Source organism: Lycium barbarum, chromosome 6 (assembly GCF_019175385.1).
Source record: "Lycium barbarum isolate Lr01 chromosome 6, ASM1917538v2, whole genome shotgun sequence".
Classification (NCBI taxonomy): domain Eukaryota; kingdom Viridiplantae; phylum Streptophyta; class Magnoliopsida; order Solanales; family Solanaceae; genus Lycium; species Lycium barbarum.
The window spans coordinates 53,070,117-53,092,001 of NC_083342.1; the positions used below are offsets into that span (position 1 = coordinate 53,070,117).

The 21,885-nt window shown below is 41.1% G+C and overlaps 1 pseudogene; it reads left to right on the top strand.

Moving 5' to 3' along the window:
• Positions 1-19,349: 19,349 nt before the first annotated feature.
• On the top strand, positions 19,350-19,466 carry LOC132601063 (5S ribosomal RNA; annotated as a pseudogene).
• The last annotated feature ends 2,419 nt before the right edge of the window (positions 19,467-21,885 follow it).

The following is a 21,885-nucleotide window of genomic DNA, read 5'->3' on the forward strand; positions in this document are numbered from 1 at the left end:
AATCAGCATCGACCCCAGTGCAACTTCCCACACTGGGAATATTGTGGTACAGGTGGCCTTGACTGGCCTGAATCACCTCTAAACTGAGACCCCGAATAACCCTGACTCGGCTCGGAACGAGTAGATCTGTCAAATCTCTGCCCCGTGAACTGTGGAGGTGTACTGGTCATAGAATAGCCTGTATGGCTGGGAAACTGCTGTCTGTGTCCGCCCCTGGACTCGTTCCTCGAACCCGAAGGTCTGGCCCTCTTGTTATGGCCCCTATCCGTCTCACGTTCATTTCTGCGCTGTTGTAGGTGTTCCTCTAATTCCTGAGGATTTGCCTGAATGCGTGCAATATCCATGCCATCCTGAAGGGACGCAGTTAAACATTTATCCATCAAGTGTGGCCCTAGGCCTTTCACAAACCGGTGCACCCGATCGCCCATATCCGCTACCATGGCCGAAGCATACCTAGCCAAGGAATTGAAGCAGAGACTATACTCTGTAGCACTCATGCTACCTTGCCTCAAATTCAAGAATTTATTGGCCCTAGCTCGCCGAACTTCCGGAGGCATATAATGACGGAAAAAAGCATCAACAAACTCTTGCCATACCGGTGGAGGTGCATTGGCTCCCCGCGAAGCCATCCAAACCGTATACCACTGGATTGAGACATCCCTCAATCTATATGACGCTAGCTCTACCGATTCGGTGTCTGAAGCATGTATCAACCAGAGCGTCCTTAGCATACCATCAATAAAGTCTTGGGGATCCTCCTCCAGTTTCGACCCAAAGAATTCCGGGGGTTTCAAAGCGATGAAGTCACGGACCCTTGCACTAACAGTCCTGTCACCTTGCCCTGCTCTTGGCCTCTGAGTCTGGGCCGCAACCAACTGAGTCAACAAATTAATGGCCTCTCTCACGTCTTGGCCCGAAGCATTCGGTGGAGGAGCTGGTGCTGGGGCTGAGGCTCCCACGTGCTCCTCAGTAATAGGCACTGTCTGGGACGACTGAGATTGAGCCGCACTCTGGTACTCATCTTCCTCTACTACCGGTGGCGGTGCTCTTTCAGCCCGCTTTTCTGCCACCGTCTTGCCCTTTTGGGCTGCTGTAGCCTTTTTCTTTTTAGGCATCTCTGAAATACACAACACACTATTTAGGAACAAGAATTTCTTACATCATAGCTCTATCGCACGATTCTTATGAAGAAAGAAGGTCATATATTCCTAAAATGTCTGCAGCTTCTCGTTTATAAGTGTGGCGCGGAACACACCCATAACCAAGAGTCTATTAGACACGGCTCGTAGACACATCCTAGGACTGAACTGCTCTGATACCACTTTTGTCACGACCCGGCTAGGGGTCCGCGACGAGCACCCGGTGCTACCCCACCCGAGCACCTTCTTATCGTACATAACATAACAACTAGGTGAACCATAAGTCAATTCGTGTTTTTTTTATTATCGGTAATCATATTGATCCCATTAGACGACCATCATCATTTAACATATCATAGGCATCTAGGCCACACCATAAGTACAAGGCCGACGTGGCTAACAAAAGATATAAAAAACATGGGCCGGCATGGCCGAACATCTCTACCCACATACTCATGACAACGAGCCTCTAAGAGTATGACATATCGTATGAGCGGGACAGGACCCCGCTATGCCCATAATTATATACACAAAAGAATAAGTACCCAAAAGTTACGGCTCCGAAAGAAATGGAGCTCTGCTATGCAATCTCTGAATAAGCAGCTATGGATCAAGTCTGTCTCCCTGTGCACCTGCGGGCATGACGCAGCGTCCACAAACAAAAGGACGTCAGTACGATGAATGTACTGAGTATGTAAAGCATGATCAACATCAATATAGAAGCATAATAGATATCATATGAAGATAGCATAGGAGGGGAGACAGTAATATCATCATCATCATATCACTTACTTGCATATATCGTCGTTCGTATCCCATAATAATACTCGTACCATACTTGTGCTCATATTCGTATACATGTCCTTATTCGTATTCTTATACATAGTCTTATCACATTCATATTCATATTATATACATAGCCATACACTTATATACATACATAGCGTACCCGACCATAAGGTTCGGTGTTTCATACGTACTTGGCCAACCAAGGCTCAATGTTATTTCTATCTGGCCCTACCAAGGCTTCAGGGTTATCCGTACCATCTGCAGACGTGCGCGTGCGTTTTGTAATCGTATACATACTTCATACATATTCATATACATATATTCTACCCGGCGTTATAAGCTCGGGGTTCATTATAGCCCTTTATAGGCACATATAAGTATAATAGCCTGTAGGCACCTTTTGCATCATTTTTGATATCATTATCATTACCATTCTCATCGTTATCGTTACATCTACATTATGGACTTACTCGTCATACGAGGAACATAGTATAATCATAGTACATATCAAGGGTCGTGAGCTTATGAGCTCGGAATGTAAACTATGTGAAGACAACATACTCATATGGAGGAATTAGGAATTTGGCCAAGAACCATGCCTTATGAAAGAAGGGTTAGCCTTACATACCTTTCCGTCGAACTATTCTACACTTGCACGTTCCCTTCCAATGATAGAGTTTATACCTTCATTAATATCATAACAATGGCCATTAGTCATTCACATTATCCACATTATCTAGATTCCTCAATTTGCCTCTAATTCACCCACATTCATGATTATAACACCCATATTCGTCCATTCGTCTAAAGTGTTAAGTTCATGATCTTAATACCATTTATAACACATTCATATCACAACACAACAACATTCATAACTCAATTCAAACTATTTCTCAAAATGTCACTATTCATCATTCATGACCTAGTTGACCACATTTTCTACAATCCATGTATTTTAATTCTCCAATACCTTAAACATCTTGTAAAAATCATGAATCTTACCTTAGAAGTTGTAGGAACAAGCTTTGGTTGATAATACTCTTCTTTGAGCAAAACCCTAGTTTTTCTCCATTTGGATTTCTTGACTTGGATGATCCTTGATGATTCCCTTATCCTTGATTCACTTGTCTTAATGTTATTGATGGCTTATAATCCTTGAAAACTCATATAATAAATGTAGAGAAGTTCTAGAGAAAAGTGGTGTAATTTTGTAATGAAATAAAGTAAGTCTTGATCCTCATATTTAATGAATTGGAAAATCTGTGCTGGGTGAACAGTGGTCGTCCATGGAGGTTTACGGACCGTATTCCACTATACGGCTCGTCCTCCGTGGGCGTATTTAGCCATTTCCAGAACCAGAAGCTGGGCTGCCTTCATGGTCGTTTACGACCATGGTTTACGGGTCGTAAATCACTTTACGGTCCGTCCACCAGGTCATTTTTAACCATTTCCTCGGCTAGTAGAAAGTTGAAGTTTGGCATGCCAGTTTACGACCTGGAAGTTTACGGACCGTATACCAGTTTACAGTCCGTATTATGCACTTTACAACCACCGGCAGAAAGCTGAAGCTTCTGCATGGCAGTTTACGACTGCTAGTTTACGGACCGTATTGCACTTTACGGTCCGTATTTTGCAATATACGACCACTGGGCAGTTTTACCAACTTTCAATTTTTCTCATTTCTCGACTTTTCATTCTAATCATCCACATCCCTTTTCATACATTTCCCATGAAACATTATACACTCGCACTCCTCGCATACATCATTAGTTCATTTACTTGCATACCAACGGGAAATTTTCTGAGGTGTAACAGGATTTCTACTTCGGACGGTATTACTGCTTCAATGCCATACACCAATATGTACAGAGTGGCCCCAGTCGAAGTTCTGGCAGTAGTGCGATATCCCAGTAATGCATATGGTAGTTGTTCATGCTAGTCTTTTTAGTTATAAATCATCTTTCTGAGGATTTTCTTGATGTTTTTGTTGGCGGCTTCCATAACCCCATCCATTTGTTGCCGGTATACGGTTGAATTTCGGTGAGTGATTCGGAACTGTGCACACATTTCTTTCATCAAGTGGCTATTCATATTAGCCCCATTGTCTGTTATGATTTATTCTGTGATACCAAATTTGAATATGATGTTGTTGCACACAAAATCTGTGACTACTTTCTTTGTTACTGATGAATAAGTTGCTGCTTCCACCTACTTGGTGAAGTAGTCTATGGCGACCAAAATGAAGCGGTGTTTGTTTGACGCAGTTGGCTCAATTGGCCCTATGATATCTAGGCCCCAAGTGACGAATGGCCAAGGTGACGTCATAGCATTCAGTTCTGTCGGAGGAACCTTTATCAAGTCTCCATGAATCTGACACTTGTGGCATTTCTGGACGAATCTGCTACAGTCATTCTCCATGGTCATCCAGTAATAACCCGTTCTTAAGATTTTATTTACTAGCACAAACCCATTCATGTGAGGCCTGCAGGTTCAGGCATGTACTTCTTTAATCAATCTTGTAGCTTTAATAGACTCAACACATCTAAGCAACCCTAAATCCGAGGTTCTTCTGTACAGGATATTCTTCTTGAGGAAGAAACCATTCGCTAACTTCCTGATAGTCCTCTTCTGATTTACGATGATTCCTTCAGGATACTCTCTCTTCTCCAAGTACACTTTGATGTCAATGTACCAAGATTTTCCATCAGTCTCTGCCTCTACAAAAGCATAGTGGGCTGGTTGATCTCTAATTTCAATTTTGATAGGATAAATGTATCTACTTTCGGGATGCTGAATCATGGATGCTATTGTTTCCAATGCATCAGCAAACTCATTTTGGGTTCTTGGTATATGTTTGAACTTGAATTCTTGGAACCGGTCTGCCAATCTTTGCACAAGTCCGACATACGGTATGATCTTCTCATTTTTCGTGGCCCACTCTCCTCGAACCTGATGAATTAGCAAATCTGAATTGCCAATTACCTGAAGGTCTTTCACATGCATGTCGAGGGATAAACGTAGACCAAAGATACATGCTTCGTATTTAACCATGTTGTTGGTGCAACGGAACGTCAACTTGGCTGCCACTGGATAATATTGTCTTGATTCTGAAACCAAAATGGCTCCGATTCCTGATCCTTTAAAGTTGACTGCTCCATCAAAATATACTTTCCATCTTGATTCATCTTCATTTTCTTCGCCCTCAATTGTCATTATTTCTTAATCCAAGAAGTAAGTCCAAAAAGGTACGGGATTGTCAACTACCGGGCTTCCTACCAGTAGATCTGCCAATGCTTGCTCTTTAACTGCTTTCTGTGCGACGTATTGAATGTCGAACTCACTTAATAGAATTTTCCATTTGTCCAATTTCCCTATGGGCATAGGCTGGCAAAAGATGTACCTTAGGGGGTCTATCCTTGAGATCGAATAAGTCGTGTATGCAGCCATATAATGTCTCAACTTCAGAGACACCCAGGTTAGAGCGTAACACGCCTTTTCCACCAAGGAATATTTGGATTCACAGGGTGTGAACTTCTTACTGATGTAATAGATGGCTCTCTCTTTCTTGCCTATTTCGTCATTTTGTGCCAACATGCATCCAACAACATTTTCTGATACTGACATCTAGCATAGCAAAGGACATCCTGGCCTCAGCAGGACCAAAATGGGTGGATTTGATAGGTATCTTTAATTGTGTCAAAGGCTTTCTGACAGCCTTCCGTCCATTTAGTTGGAGCATCTTTCTTAAGGAGTTTGAGGATTGGTTCTATGATTATTGTGAACTGGGCGATGAAGCGTCGAATGTAATTAAACCATCCTAAAAAACTCATGACCTCTTTTTTTATTGTTGGCGGTGGGAGTTCTTGGATTGCTTTGATCTTTGTGTGATCTAACTCAATACCAAAATGATTGACTACGCATCTTAGTAATTTTTCCAGCAAGCACTCCAAATGCGCATTTTGCAGGATTCAACTTCAAATTGTACTTGCAGAGTATGACAAAAAGTCTTCTTAAATGTTTGAGGTGGTCCTCACCCACTCGGGATTTGATGACGACGTCACCCACAGACACCTCAATCTCTCTATGCATCATATCATGAAAAATGGGGGTCATCGCCCTCATGTAAGTAGCACCGGCATTCTTGAGCCCAAAAGGCATTAACCGATAATGATACACTCCCCACGGTGTGATGAACGCCATCTTTTGAGAATCTTCTTCGTCCATCAATATCTGATGATAGCCCGCCTAGTAATCTATAAAAGATTGCACCTCATGCTTAGTGCAGTTATCAATGATTACGTGAATGTTTGTGAGTGGGAAATTATCCTTTGGGCTAGCGCGGTTAAGATCATGATAGTACACACAAATCCTTATTTTCCCCTCTTTCTTTGGTACCGGGACTATGTTAGCTAACTATGTCGGGTACGGTGTCACCTCAATAACTCCTGACTGAATCTGTTTTTATACTTCTTCTTTAATTTGGATGCTGCCATCAGGCTTATGCTGCCTGATTTTTTGTTTTACAGGGACTAATCCTTCTAGGATCGCAAACCTATGGGCAAAAATGTTCATACTCAAACCCGGCATATCGGCGTATGACCAAGTGAAAACATCTTCATACTCTTTCAACAAACTTCGATACCCTTCTTTCTCGGTTTTTTTCAAATGCACACTTATTTTAGTTTCCCGAACCAATTCCTCATCTCCTAGATTAACTTCCTCTGTTTCCTCTAGGTTTGGCATTAGTATGTTCTCGTATTCTTCTTCGACATCTCTCAACCCTTCTGGTTCAGTTATCTCTTCATCTTGATTGTTGTTTTATTCGTCGTCGTTTTTACATGTTTCGTAGCATGTCATGACATTATTGGTGGCCTCTGTTCGAGCCATTTTCGTTATTTAACAACATGTAATAAAAACATGAAAAGGCGACAAGCCGGGCCTCAAAGCCGACGTTCCCCGTTTTTTCTAAAAATAAGCATTCTTTCTACCGCAGAGTGAACAATAGGGTAGAAGTCCATCCACTTGTTGTTTACCCTGGCTCTGCTTGGCGAATATGCCGTGCTTCGAAGCATTCTTCAATGATGGCTGGACATTCCTCTTGCCAAAACAACACCCTTAAACCCTCTTCTCGATTTTTACTGTTGTAACTCATTGGGTATGCTGTGAAGGACCGGTATAGATAAGGGAACGACTTTCTCATTTCAACGGGACCTCTCGGCCCATATTCTGCGTCTTCCTCTTCTGTCTCACATGGCTCGTATCCAACCTCAAATTGATATTTCCCATTTTTAATACTCACTGGTTCTTTGATTCCTTGTAAGTCCTTTCCCAGACCTTTCTGGGGCTCAAACCCACTCTTTGTCATAGTTGTAGTGACCATTTTGTAGACCAGTTGCATAGGGATATCTTCATCATCGCCCCTACGGTTTATCATGGCTAGTTCAACAGTGTGAAAGTCAGCTCCAACTGGGGACCTCTCTATGATTTGCACAGAGTTGTCCGAGTAGTTGTGGATACTTCCTTTACTATGAATCACGACTTCCAGATCACCCCATATGAATTTGAGAGACTGGTGTACTGAAGATGCTATAACTCCAGCGGCGTGCAACCATGGTCGTCCCAATAATAAGTTGTAGCTTGTTTTGATATCCATGATGACAAACTCCACTACGAACTCTGCGGGACCCATTTGTATGTTGTAGATCTATTTCTCCAATTGTGTCGCTGGTTGCGCCGCCATGAGCTTTTACATTTGTTCGACTCTGGCAGATTTTGCCAACATCATACCCGAGTTGTTTCAAAGTTGCCACAGGACATACATTCAACCCCGCCCCTCCGTCAATCAGCACTTGTGGGATAATCTTGTCACAACATTTAACTGCTATGTGTAAGGCCCTACTGTGGGTCTTATCCTCTCTTGGTAATTCATCATCAGAAAATGATAGCCTATGCGCTCATACAATATACCCCACAATCTCGGCCGATATTTCACTTGTAGTGCCGGCGGGCACTTGGACTTCATCCAAAGCTTTCATTAAGGCTAAACGATGTTGAGACGGACTGAGTAATAATGACATTATTGATATCCTGGCAGGAGTCTTATGCAGGTGCTCAACAATCGAATAATCCTTGACTGGCATTTGCCTCCAAAAATTTTCAGCTTCGCTTTCAGTGATTCGTCTTTGCTGAGGGTTTTCGTGATGTGGTACTTCAAGCACAAGCTCTTCTAGAGCATAACACCTTCCTCACCAGGTCATACCCTGAACCACAGCGGCTATCTCTTTTCCTTTACTAACCATTGTTAAATAGGGTGGTTTGATCACAAAAGGTACATTCTCAACTGGTCCCGATATTTTAAGTATGAACGGCTCGTTCTAAATTTGAACGACTGTTAAGGGATATTTGAGCACGAAAGGCTCTTTCTTGGCTACAACAGATGTCTCAGATTTCTTTGTCAAAGGGCTTAACACCTCTTTTCGCTCTTGCAAAGACAACGACGCGACGGTGCTTTCCAGCTCTTCAATATCTTGACCAATTATTTCAAGGCTCTTTTCCCATTCATCGCCTCTTTCTATCATGTGAATTTGGTTCCCTCCATGCTTTGGGAGCAGATTTGTTTCCATATTTGAATGTGTTGGTTCCAGGATAAATTGATGATTGTCAATCATATCTTGTAGTTTGTGCCTTAGGTTTTTGCAATATTCGGTGGCATGGCCAACTTGGTTAGAATGATAGGCGTAAGTGAAATATGGCTTGTACCATAAATCCGTAGGATTAGCAGGTTTTGGTGGAACATCGTTCATTCGCCCGACATCTCTTAGCTTGGTAAATAAACTAGTCCTTGATTCTGGAAAAGGAGTGAATGCTCTCATAGGTTTCTTTGGGGGTGCCTTATAGTTTGCGGGCGAAGGGTGGTTTCGGAAAGTCTAGTTTTGTGGAGCTTGGTTATTGGGTACTAGCATTCGATAATTTGGTCATGGAGCTCGGTTGCTAGGTGCTGGTATTTGATAATTTGTTTGTGGAGCTTGTTTGCCAGGTTGTTCGTAGCATACAGACATTGGGCTATATTGGGGTGAAGTGGTTATATAGTTGGTTGGTGGAGGTGATTGATAGTTATCTTGATTTTTGTGGGTCATCTCTTTTCCTTGGCTTTTTGTGCTAGTAGTTCTAGAAACATAGGTTATATATTCTCTCTTCTTTTTGCCACATGCGGTGCCAGATGCACCTGATCTGTTTAGTACACTAATAATCCTACCAGTTTTGAGGCCATCTTCGATATCTTCCCCAACGGCGACTAAATCTGCAAAGGAACTCCCTTTCATAGTTATCATTTTGTCAAAGCAATCAGCTTCTTAGTACCGTATGAATGCGGCTACCAGCTCAGCTTTAGTCATTGGTGGTTGCACATGCGCCGCTTCGTCTCTCCAGCAATTGGCATATTCTCTGTAGGTTTCAGTCGATTTCTGAAGAATTTTCTCTAATGCAAAGCGATCGGGCGCATTTTCCATATTGAAGCGTAATCTTTCCTTGAACGAACTAGCCATTTCTTCCCATGTTTTCCATCGGCTAATGTCTTAAGAGATAAACCATTCCATAGATGTTCTTATAAAACTTTGACTAAACAACCTCATGAGCAAAGCTTTGTTTCCGCCATTTCCAACCAACTGGTCGCAGTAAGCCCTCAAGTGGCCTCTGGGATTGCCCGACTTATTAAAGTGATCAAATTTAAGAATTTTGAAGCCTTCTAGTAGGCCCAGGTCTGGATGTATGCACAAATCTCAGTGTCCTAACCCCTCTTTCTTTTTAGAGCCATTTCCAGTTTAGCAGTTTTCTTCCCCATTTCCTTTTTGATCTTGTCTATTCTTGCTTCGAAGAACGTTTGCATGTTCTATAGTTCTGGCAAAGAGTTAATATGGGTGACATTTGGTTGCATGGGGTGAATCACAGGAACTCCTGTTACCCGAGGGGTTTGATAAGCATTTGTGTTTGTAGCGTGAGCGGGTGTTTGAAAAGCAGGGTTTGGTGGGAGGAATTCCCTGCATGGGTGGTATTTCGGTGTAGTGGAGTTTGAAAAGTAGCCCCAGTCTAGGCTTGCGGGAAATGGTCAGGAATTGGTAAATCCAGATTTGGGAAAGTGGGTTGAGGTCTCCTAGCCTCAGCATTAGTAGCATTTTCCTTTTCAGCCCTCATACGGGCGACTTCCTCTCTAGCTTCAGCCAACTGCCTTATCAGCAGGTTAACAGCCTTTTCCAAAGGCATTCCAGCTATGTCAACTGTTGGGATACCCTCAAATAAAGCAGTTCTGTTTTGGTTGTTTTTTGGTGGCGAAGTTTCAGACATGTTTTCTTCTTGAGGGTTTAAGGATGCTGCGGCAGCTTTTGATCGAGTAACTGGTTCCAGCGAATCAACCCCTATGTATAAGTAAAACAGCTCAAACGCTCCCAAATTAGTGTTAGATTTAGACACGAAACAGAAGATATCACGTTGTTTGCAATTTATAGCACATGCAAATCATATATTTATTTCAACTCTTGACTGATTCACATTCCAAGGGTATTTTGGTCTTTTTTTTATTTTTGGGAATAGTGGTTTTTATGGTTGATTTGTTCCTACCCATACTGTACTAAGGGGGGATTTTTAATTTTTATTATAAAAGGATCGAGTCTTAAACGGACTGCCTACGTATCCCAACAAAGGGAAATCAGGCCCATCCGTAGTTCAGGCATACAAAGATAACGTTTTTTGTCCTATGCTACTCGAAACTTATTTTTTCTACCCCGAACAAGATTTAAGTAGGCTTCTCACGTATCCCCAATAAGACATCAGGTCGGTGTGGTTCCGTTTACATAAAAAGGGAAAGGGATATTCCATCTTTTTGAAAGCAGTAAAGGGATAATTATGTTTTTCTACCTAACCATACTAAGAAGGTCTTCATCATCTTCTTTATCCTTGTCTTCCCGCGACAATCCAAACATGGTCTTCATTCGTGAGGCATTCCAGTTCAAGCTTGAAATCCACACATTCTTTAATGTCGTGGCCAGGGCAGCCATGGTGATACACGCAAACCCTTTCTCTTAGAGATCCTGGGAGACCTCGATTGGTTTGTGACATCGCTCTTACCTTCTTCACACTACATAGTAGGGAGTGAATCCTGGCATATGACTCTTCGAATTTGGAAAAGTCGCTTCTCCAGAACCTAACCTTTGATATCCTTTCTGGATGATTTCTTCCTTGGTCATTAGTCAGGAAAGAGTGGGCCCCCCATAGTTGGCTAATTCTCCCTTGGTTAATCCATTAGATAAGCTTCCTTTCCAATGCTCCACACTCATTAGATGTATGACCTGACTGACTTTAGTGGTAGAGGCATTTTCTGTAAATCATAGAAGGAGGGCATGGTGGCAACAGATTTATGCTTTGTGCGTATATTCTAAAGCTCCCCAAAGTCTCTAAGAGTTCTTGTTTGGACAACTCTACTGGCGTACCCCAATTATGTGATCTTGTGCCCTTAAGAACAATTGTGCACGAAACAGGAGGTTCCTCGAGCTGAGATTCGTGCGGGTCTCCATAGATTTCAGACTGGCGATAAGTAGTTCATCATCTTTATATGGTATGGGGTCGAGCCCATCTTGTCGACTGGGTGGGACATAACTTCCAAGTGGTGCTTCAGGTGTCTTTCTCCGTTTTACCCAATTGGCAGGTTGTTGTTGAGTTAGTTCCTTAACATAAGCTAGAAGGGTTTCTGCTTCTTTCATTTTCTCATTGGCTGCCTTAGTGGATTGGATGGCTTCTTTTATTCTAGCAGTGCCTAGGGTCAATCTATCATCCCATTATAGGTTTTTCTCACTTGTCGCTTCCATGTTGTTCTCGTCACTGACTAGATTGACGTAAGGAGAAGTCGTACTCATGCTGTCTGGAGTCTCCATTTCCGATTATCAAATCAACCATTTAAAAGTGGAGCGAAATTTTTTTTAGGGGTTATTTTCTTGGTTTTTCTTTTGGGTAGTGACCAGAATGTGGACCAATCAAGAGTTTCGACAATATATATTATTTTCACGCAAAGTAGTTATATCAAATCATCATTTAGACAATATATAATCCGCTTGCCTATACCTCATCGCTCCGAGGCTACTAGTGTATGAAGCAGAATTGTACCATATGTAAAACAAATATATCGTTCTCGAAAAATAAAATCCCAGTGCTTCTCATTAATAGTATTTTACCAAGTGGGATTACAAGTCTTTTAAGCAAAAATTCAATAATCAGAAAAAATCCACTCCACGGACAGAAAGCCGCTCTTTATCTTCTCGCGCCTTCTTGGCCCTTCGGAGGGCGGTCTGAATGGCTACATGGGATGGCATCAGTGTTTTCCCGATCTACTGACACCTCTGATAGTCAGTCAACGACTTCCCTGTATCTATGGCTCCTTTAACAAAGGTGTCAAGCCATTCTAAGCTCTTCAATCAGGCATCTGCCTCGTCTGTCAAACTCTTAATTATCTCTTGGTCATATTCTGTTTTTGCCTTATGATCCGTTTCTCTTCCTTTTATTCGTCACTTCATTCTTCTAACCTGAATTGCATTTGCGGCTTCCCTATCCTCCGGAAATTTGTACAAATATGGTCCTAGAGTAGCGGTACCAGCTAGTTCAGCCTTAAGCCACTCGTAGGAGTTTGATCATGACTTTGATTGTTTGGATCTTCATCCAACTTATCTTCCTTTATGACATTCTTCCAATCTTTCTGAGCATCTTTTATACCCTCGATAAGACCTCCTTCATAATCTAGTACAAAGTCTCCCATATTACCCACATCTGGAATAACCTATCTCATACCAAACTGTCTTAGTACTCCCAATGGTGCGTAGGGTCTGATTCCCCTAATGCCCTTAAGCTGTAGATATGGACGCCTATGCCTCTTCACACAAACAGTCTTAGATGTACCACTCCTATCTAAATGCTTAAGTATTCACCATTGGACTAAAAGGTTGCAACCCTGGAAGTAATAATAATTTTCGCGACACTTTCCCAAAGCTCGGTATATATCTGATAAGATAATAGGGATGATGTCAAAATATTTGGTAAGCCCATTTGTTGTAACTCCCCTAAGGACAGCATGGGCAACAAAGACAACTCGGGTGTCAATAGTGTTACACCCTGTAGTTTTGTATGTTGAAATTCAAGCTACCGTTCAGGAGGTATATGAGATTATATACGCTTATCTTATGATTGTGAGGGTTTAGGCTCATATAATGGGCTATGCAAGGTGTAACACCCCGTAGTTCTGTACGCTGAAATTCGTAAGTATTGGTCATTTCAAGTATGGACCTTGGAGTTGCCCTCAAGGGAATATATATGATTGCATGTGTTTATCCGATGGACATGAAGGTTTAGTTCATATAATAAGTTATGGGAAGATTGGGAAGAAGGTGAATTAAGGAAAACCAAGCTTGTTGGACTCTGGAGAAAATAAGAGGGGCAATTTTGACCCTACTTGAGGAAAGGATATGTTTTTCTTTTAGTATATGCGAATCTTTGAGGCAAAGCAAAATCCTAAACTGAAGTTCATGAAGTCAAGTTTTCAACGCAACAAACCGCTCGTCGATATGGTATCGGAGCAAGGAGATATGGACATTACAAGTCGGGTTGGCAGGTTAGGAAAAATGGTTTGCACGAACGCGCCAAGGAGTAGCGCGAATGCGCAGAGGACCAAGGGCGAACCTAGCGGGAACGCACTGAGTACTTTTTAGGTCAGTGCAACCTGAGCCTAAAATCTTATAAGAGGGGTTACCCCCTCATTACCTCTTCCAAAACATCCTTTACACCACTCCAAATTTCTAGAAACATCCACCAACTTCCAGACACCAAATTTTAACGTAAATCGAGTATAATCCCCAAATTCTGGTCCAGACAGCGTATAGTTGCGATTATAAAATCGTATAGCGACAAGTTTTTGCTCAAATTCAAGGTGGAAAGTGAAGATATTGCAATACTAGAGGGAGTCAGGTATGTATATCTCCTTATTATTATTAGTTTTGATTTATTTACTGAGGTAAAACTATTAAACAGTTATATAATGAGTTTGTTAGTTGAGAATGTTATACCCCGTATATTTATATGTCAAATTATTCGCAAGCAAATCGACCCAGATTAAAAGCAGAATCATTTCCGGACACGAAATAGAAATCTTTAATTTTCAATTTTTAGTACATAAATTGTTTATAAATTTTATTTAGTGTAAAAATATTATTGGAGATTAGTAAATAATTAATTATGATTAAATTATTAAGTAGGGATTAGTGATTAATCAATTTAATTAAGGCACTAGTGGGCCCCACCAAGTAGGCTGCCACATGGCAACAATTGGTCAAGGTTAGTGTCCCAAACGTGTCAATATTAAGGAGGGGCACATATATGTAAGTTGATGGAAAAATTCAACTATGCATTTTGTTTCATTTTTAAGAATTAAAAGAAAAAAAGAGGAAAGGAGAGAGCATGGCCATGGCTGCTACTCACGGCCAGCCATGGCCAAGGAAATTATATTGCCTTTTTGCTTTGGTTTAATTTTCAAGTGATTTGCAAGTTCGCGGTGGTGATAGCAACGTTTGATATTGAATCGGGAAAGAAGAAATTGCGAAATTGGGGCAATTAAGAGTAGAAATTCGTCCGAGAAAATTAAGGTAAGATTTTCTTGTCTTGTGGTGTAATTATGTTAATGGTGTTGTAATGGAAGGATTAAAATTGGATTGGACGAAATTGGAATTTAGAAAATGCATGAAATTGATGTTATAGGAAATTGTGGGTTGAAATGTATTAAGAAAAGTTGTTGGGTTGTTAGAATTGTTATGGGCTGAATTGGGAGAATTTATTATATATATTGTTGTTATTGGTATTTCTGTGTTGACACGAGGACAATTAGAAATTCGGGTTAGGCGAATATATAGGGGAAGTGCTGCCCGATTTTCGTTAAGTCTGTAGCTAGAAAACCTTAAACAAGAATGTATAAGCTAAAGGATACGTTCTATAAAGAAGTGGGCTATGGATTTACGAACTAGAAAACATAGTTACTGACGATAACGTTACTCTTATATTAAATAGGCTAAAAGAGCGACAAGGTGAACGAGTTTGCGAATAGTTGCTAACAGGTATGTAAAGCTGTCCCTTCTTTCTTTTGGCATGTCTTAGATGTAAGTGATGAATGCTATGAACTTTGGGGTAACTCTATTCATAGGTTTCCAAATGCGATTCATGATTCTTGTGCTATTCATTTTATATTGTACTCCTATTCTTTTCCGAAGGGAACACCCATAAGGTGCCAGTCGAGTTGTGTATGTGGTTTTACTAGTGATTTCGAGGAAATTAGTTTTATACTAAAGGAAACAAAAGTTATACTTTCAAAACCACTCCGAAGGGGGTGCGAGATTTTACTATTTAGATTTTCAAAACCACTCCGAAGGGGGTGCGTGGTTTTACTATTTCATTTCATTTACGACTTATGTTTACATTCCATAGCATCATCTCTTTATATTAATATTTGTGGATTAAGTTTGTGTTGACATGATTGTGATATTAAGCCGGAAGCGGCTGCCTGAAGGGGTCATCATTATTAAGCCGAAAGCGGCTGCCCGAAGGGTCCATCATCATTATTGAGCCGGAAGCGGCTGCCCGAAGGGGCCATCATCATTATTGAGCTAGAAGCGGCTGCCCGAAGGGGCCATCATTTTTATTGAGCTGGAAGCGGCTGCCCGAAGGGGCCATCGTTATTATTGAGCTGGAAGCGGCTGCCCGAAGGGGCCATTATTATTAAGCCGGAAGTGGCTGCCCGAAGGGGCCATCATTACTATGCCGGAAGCGGCCATCCGAAGGGACTATGGTGATACTAGCCGGAAGCGGCTGTCCGAAGGGACCATTTTGTTAACATGTCGGAAGCGGCACGTGTGTTAGATTGCATTATTTACTTAAAGAATGTGTGTTAGATTGCATTATTTACTTAAAGAATGTTAGTTGGATTGCATTATTTACTTAAAGATTGTTTTGAGACCTCGTGTATACATTTATGTTTCTTCCAGCGAAGGCTGCAGGTATTGAGTTAGATTGTGATTTCTTCTCTCCTAAATAAAGTTATGGTTATGATTTGTTACCACCTTACATACATAGTACATTGTCCGTACTGACGTCCTTTTGCCTGGGGACGCTGCGTTCATGCCCGCAGCCCCAAATTGTTTGACAGGTTAAGTATACAGCTAGGATGCTCTGACGTCTGCTGGGATTGGAAAGTTCCACCTCATTCTGGAGCTGTGCTGAGTCATGTATAGATATGTATGATTATGGGTATGTCAGGGCCCTGTCCTGACTCATAGTGTCCAGTTCACTTCTTAGAGACTTGTGCAGACAGTGTCTTGTGGTATGTTTGTCGAGATGTCGACAAAATGATATCAACTTAGTCATTTATGGATTTTAAAAGAGTGTGTATTTCAGATGATTTAGATTGGTCTAAAGTACTTATTGATTGAAAGTTTTCATAGTCGTTATAGAGATAATGATTTCCATTTGGAAAAAAATATATTTTCTTAAAAGTTTTTGAAATGACAGATTTTAATAGAGTGAATGTTTAAGGGTTCGCTCGACTCTGATGAGAGTCGGGTGCTCGTCATGCCCTACCATTGCTATGGTGTGACAGAGAAAGTTGTAAAAACATCGTATGGAATGCTTTATGGAGCATAATGGTGTTGGTAATGATGTCGTTGATGTTGGTATTGCTGTTGTAGTTGTCAGTTGCTGAATTATGATTTTAGGCTAGGCATATAAACTGGGAAGATGCTGCCCAAGTTTCCGCAGACCTTAAATGGAATTAAATCCAAGACTTAGGATGAATATATGACATTGAGCCTAACCATAGTACGAATGGTTTATATGTAGATTTACGAGCTTGGAAGGATAAACGTTGGATCGCTAAGGAGACCAAAAGGTATAAGGCTAGCCCCTTTCTTTTATAGGCATGACTCCTACGTTACGATTCCATGTATGTCTTCCATAACATCCTTGTCCCGAAAAGCTAGAAGTTCATGATTCTTAAGGTTTTTACGATATTAAAAACAAGATGTTTCTATGATGACCATGATGACAATGATGGCTCTTTTCTTGCGAACTTATATACATTTTCAATGATGTCCTTTTTATCACCAGCTAGAGATTCATGATTCTTAAAGTTTATTATGACGCTAAAGATGATTATGTTTTCAAGATGATAATGATGACGATGATGATGATGATGATGATCCCATTTCTAGAAGTGTTAAAGTTTATGATTTTTAATGCTATGATGAGCCTATAGAGTTTATTCCATGATTTCCTTGAATTGCTCATTGTTGTTGATCTTACCTTATGAATTGTTCCTTCAAGGTGAGATATATTAATGATTATTATTCCGTAATATAAATCGGAGGTTACTGACCTTACGTCACTCCGATAGAGTTGTAGCTTTATTTGGGCTCTCATGCATACTACTCATATTATATATATATATATATATATATATATATATATATATATGTATATAGGGGATATGGAAAAAGGGAGAGGCATTATATACGCATAAGTGCATAACCACCTGATCAGTTGGTATATTATTGATATTGTCCCGGACGCGGGATATATGGGTATGGATCGGGCCATTCATTCCGCGGCAATATATATATATATATATATATATATATATTGATGATATATGGATCGGGCTGCATGTTCAGCAACACTATTATGGTCATATGCAAGAAGAATGTTTTCTTTAAAAAGCTAAGCATGCATGGTATCCGCCTTAAGAGGCAATCAGATGTACAGGTTATCTCTTTTCTCATGTTATGTTTCATGTCTGTTATTATGATATTATTCATGGCTCACATACTCAGTACACTATTCATACAGATGTCCTTTGTTGTGGACGTTGCGTCCATGCCCACAAGATCAGGTAGTCTGCCAGACGGTCCAGATCAGTAGGACCTCCCCTCAGTCGCAGTTAGTGCACTCCTTTTTGCTCTGAGCTGTAGCCCTTTTTTGTATGCTATCTTGATACGTAGATGTTATGCAGCCTTGTTGGCACTTGTTTTGTTGTACAGTATATGTAGCGGCCTAATCGGCTTGCACTACTACTCTCAGTATTTATGTTTATATGTATGCGTTGGCCGTGAGTTTTCGAGACGGTGTCTTTTGTGTTGATTGTCCAGGTGACAGCATAGCTCAGTTATTGATTATTCATGGGCCACCAGGTTACTCAGTAAGAAGCAAATACGAGTATATGGGGGTGCTTGGTCAGTAGTGGTCGGGCACGCATTACGGCTCATCAGTTGGGTCGTGATAAAAGTGGTATCAGAGCAGTTCGTCTTAGGGTTGTCTACAGACCATGTCCGGTAGAGTCCTGTTGATGGGTGTGAAGTCAGCCATACTTATAAACAGGAGGCAACGGGGTATTTAGGAATCATTGACCTTTCCTTCTATCTTAGATCGTCCAATAGAGCCAGAGTCTAGGAAAGATCATTTCTAACCCTTTTTCCCTGTAGATAGGTGCAACTTGACCAGAGATGAAGAGATCGGCTTCAGACACTGGGGGTGCCTGCAAGGCCCCCAGGGTGGATTTGAGACCACACATACCAAGACCGATTAGCAGGAGTCCTAGCTATTCTATTGAGACAGACCCTTCCGAGGAACCCGAAACGATCCCCCTAGAGTTCCTGACTTCCATGAAGGATGACCCGTTTGAAGATAGTTACGAGACAGACCCGTCTGAGGGTTCGTATGAGATGTCGGTAGAGGAGGCTCCTGAGGCTGTACCAGAGTTGACCCCTCCATCTTCTCCTATGGTGGAGCGTTATGTTAGGGCAGCTCCACCTGTGAGTGTTACCGAGTATTCTAGCCCTTTATCTTGGCCTTCAGTAAATCAGGAGTTGCCAGGATATTCGTACCCCTCGGATTCAGATGCGGCAGATTAGGAGGGCCAGACCAGTAGATGGTGGGAGGATGCTGAGGAGGATACTTCACTTTACAGCTCTCTAGACCAAGAGTAGGACAGGCCGGCTACAGGTATATGTGTCGTTTATTGAAATTTCTTATCTGTGTACAATTATTGTAGGATATCATTAATGGTTGACGAATGGGAATTCTAAAAGAACTATTAACCAAAGTACTTATAGATAACTGCGACTAAGATGTTTTTGGCCTCCACTAGGAGTCTTAAAAATTGGAATGGAAGACAGTCGTGCGTGCTGGTTGATAGTTATTATTGGGAGTTTCGTAAGAAAAACCAGCATTTGCTAAGTCAGGAGAGTAAGGGACCTTCCCAATCCTGAGGGAGATGCATTACCGAATTTTGTTGGGGGTCCGCTAGAACTTCAACTTGTTTTAGGCCATGTGACAGGGGCCACGCAGCAGGATGGATGCAATCATACCAGTACTAACACACCGGATCCCATTAGAACTCCGAAGTTAAGCGTGCCTGGGCGAGAGTAGTACTAGAATGGGTGACCCCTTGGGAAGTATGCTAAGAAGTCCTACGGATCCATACATAACAAAAGGATGAGGAACCAGAATAGCTTGAGGGAAATTAGAAACGTGTGAAATTCACGATTGGAAATTCTAGATGATTATGAAAGATAACGTGGACTGGCTGGGCAAAAAGAGAGAAGACGTGTTACAGTTACAGAATTAGGACGAGTTTAAATAGTATTGTGGATACTTGGTAAGAAAGGTGTTAGTAGAGATATATATGATATTTTATGTGTGGTTACGTTAACCAGTATGTGTGCCTCAATAATCGACGTTGCGATATGTCAAAGGTACTGATTGAACAGGGTGTTGAAGTTTAAGTGGCAAGTGCTACAGTGCAAGTTGATATTATTTCCTCTAAAGGTTAGAATTAGATAAACCAGATGCAGTAACACCAGGGAAAGGAAGAAAGTGAGTATACAAGAGTAAGACGATTAGGATGCCCTGAGAAAAGGAAAAGTGTAAGCAACGGAAGTATGTTGCCAACAAGGGTTAAGTGAAGCATCCGAGAGAGATAGTTTAGGACGACGGCAGAGGTAAAGGACGATTTGGATGAATTATGGGTTAGCGTGGAACCAAAAGATGAATGTACAAGGCCCGAAAATAGGGTGTGATTAGTGGGACTGAAGGGCAGTAACAACGGGATGTGAATTAGGAAATAACAAGCAGGTTTTACGAAGACGCTAAGGGGTTTTTGACTTTTAAGGGGTGTCCGAAGAGGTGAATGCATAGTCTTAATAACATGCCACACTTACCGCAGAAATGGAGAAACCCTTCCATAAAGATGACTTAGAGATAGATCAGATTTGCACTTCTGAAAGGATATTCTACGAACTCTAGGGCCAATGTTATAAAATGGTAAGTGGAGAAGAGCATTTAGGAGTAAAGAAACTTAAAGCCCCTAAGTACGAAAGTATGAAAAGTACACTAATGGATTGATTGAAGAAAATCAAGCAATCACCAAGGACAAGGGAGAGGAAAATAAGTTAACAAAGCTGACCAGAAGGCAATATATATCAGTGACAGGGGATAAGAATCTCTGTAAAGAGTAAAGAGATTTGATCATAAAGGAAATGATGATACATGGGGAATAGTTATAAGTATGAATTGGCCGTAGCGGAAAAAAGAAAGATGAAGGCAGACCAAAAGAAGAAAGGAAAGCGTGGACTATGTAAGGATTCCATGATAGGAACAAGAAGTGGCAGGACACTAGAAGAATTATAACGCATAGTTATGATGCAAATAAGTAGTTAAGGAGAATTACGGACAAATAAGCTAAGTGAATGAAAGGACGAGCCATGGGAATGGATGGTGTGGAATTTTAACTTTTGATGGTGTACTATAGACATAAATCGGAATTCGGAACCCCAAGCGAGAAGGATTTCAAGTGTATTAAGAAGATGGTCATGGAAAAAAAAACTAGGGTTGAAGAAGCGAGGTATAATTGGACGTTCCATAAAAGGGGCTTAATGAATTCCGCTGTCCCCATTAATTGACTAGCCCGGGGAATTACTAGTTGAAAAAGGTAGAAGTGGAAATACAATAAAGGAGGAACTTATAGTGAATCTGAGATGTACGAGCGTTTGATGTGATACCAGACTTCGTCTAGCAGAAAGGAAAATAGGCCAAACCATGTCATGAAAGGAATTTTGGCATTATAAAGCACTGAGAAGTGGGAGGATCGTTAAGGTCGACCAGATGATTATCAAAGAGGATTATTATTCAAAGGTTACTGGTGTAGAAGAACAACCTTAAAAAGGGGGGAAGAGTAGATTTAGCCCTAAAATTAATTATGGCATTCCCAAAGTTCTAAAGAATGAAATGTATTAGCTTGAAAAAGCCAAAGTTTGAGATGTATCAATACATCAAGGATGTATCAGGAGAAAGCAGAAACAGATTGGAAATAAGCATATTATAGGGCACGTATGGGAAAGAAAGTATGATAGGAAAGTAAGGGGATTAACAAGTCAGAAAGAATGATTCTCTGTGATGTGAGATACGATGTCTCTAGACCGTGGTTTGAATCGCTCGTACCGAAGAGACTATCCCACATCCAAATACACCGTGATATATTCTGAAGGTTAACGAAGAGAATAAGAAAGGTTTGCAAGCCATACCAAAAAACTGACATGAATCCAAAAGGCAATTGGGTTATAGTGAAAGGGAATCTTAGTGCCAGAAGAAATGAAGATCTTAACAAAAAGGATAATAATAGGTAGTTCGGCAATCCTCGAGGGGGACGGAGGCAGTGTGCTTATGAATAGAAAGATAGCAGTACCGCCAGGGATTAGAGAGTATCTCATTAGTTGCCAGCGATACTGAATATGAGGGCATGTGATATAAAGCTATATGAACAACCGTCGCAAGGAAAGGACTAATAAGAATGATGTAAGGGCAGGGATGGAAGGCCAACGAAGAATAACAG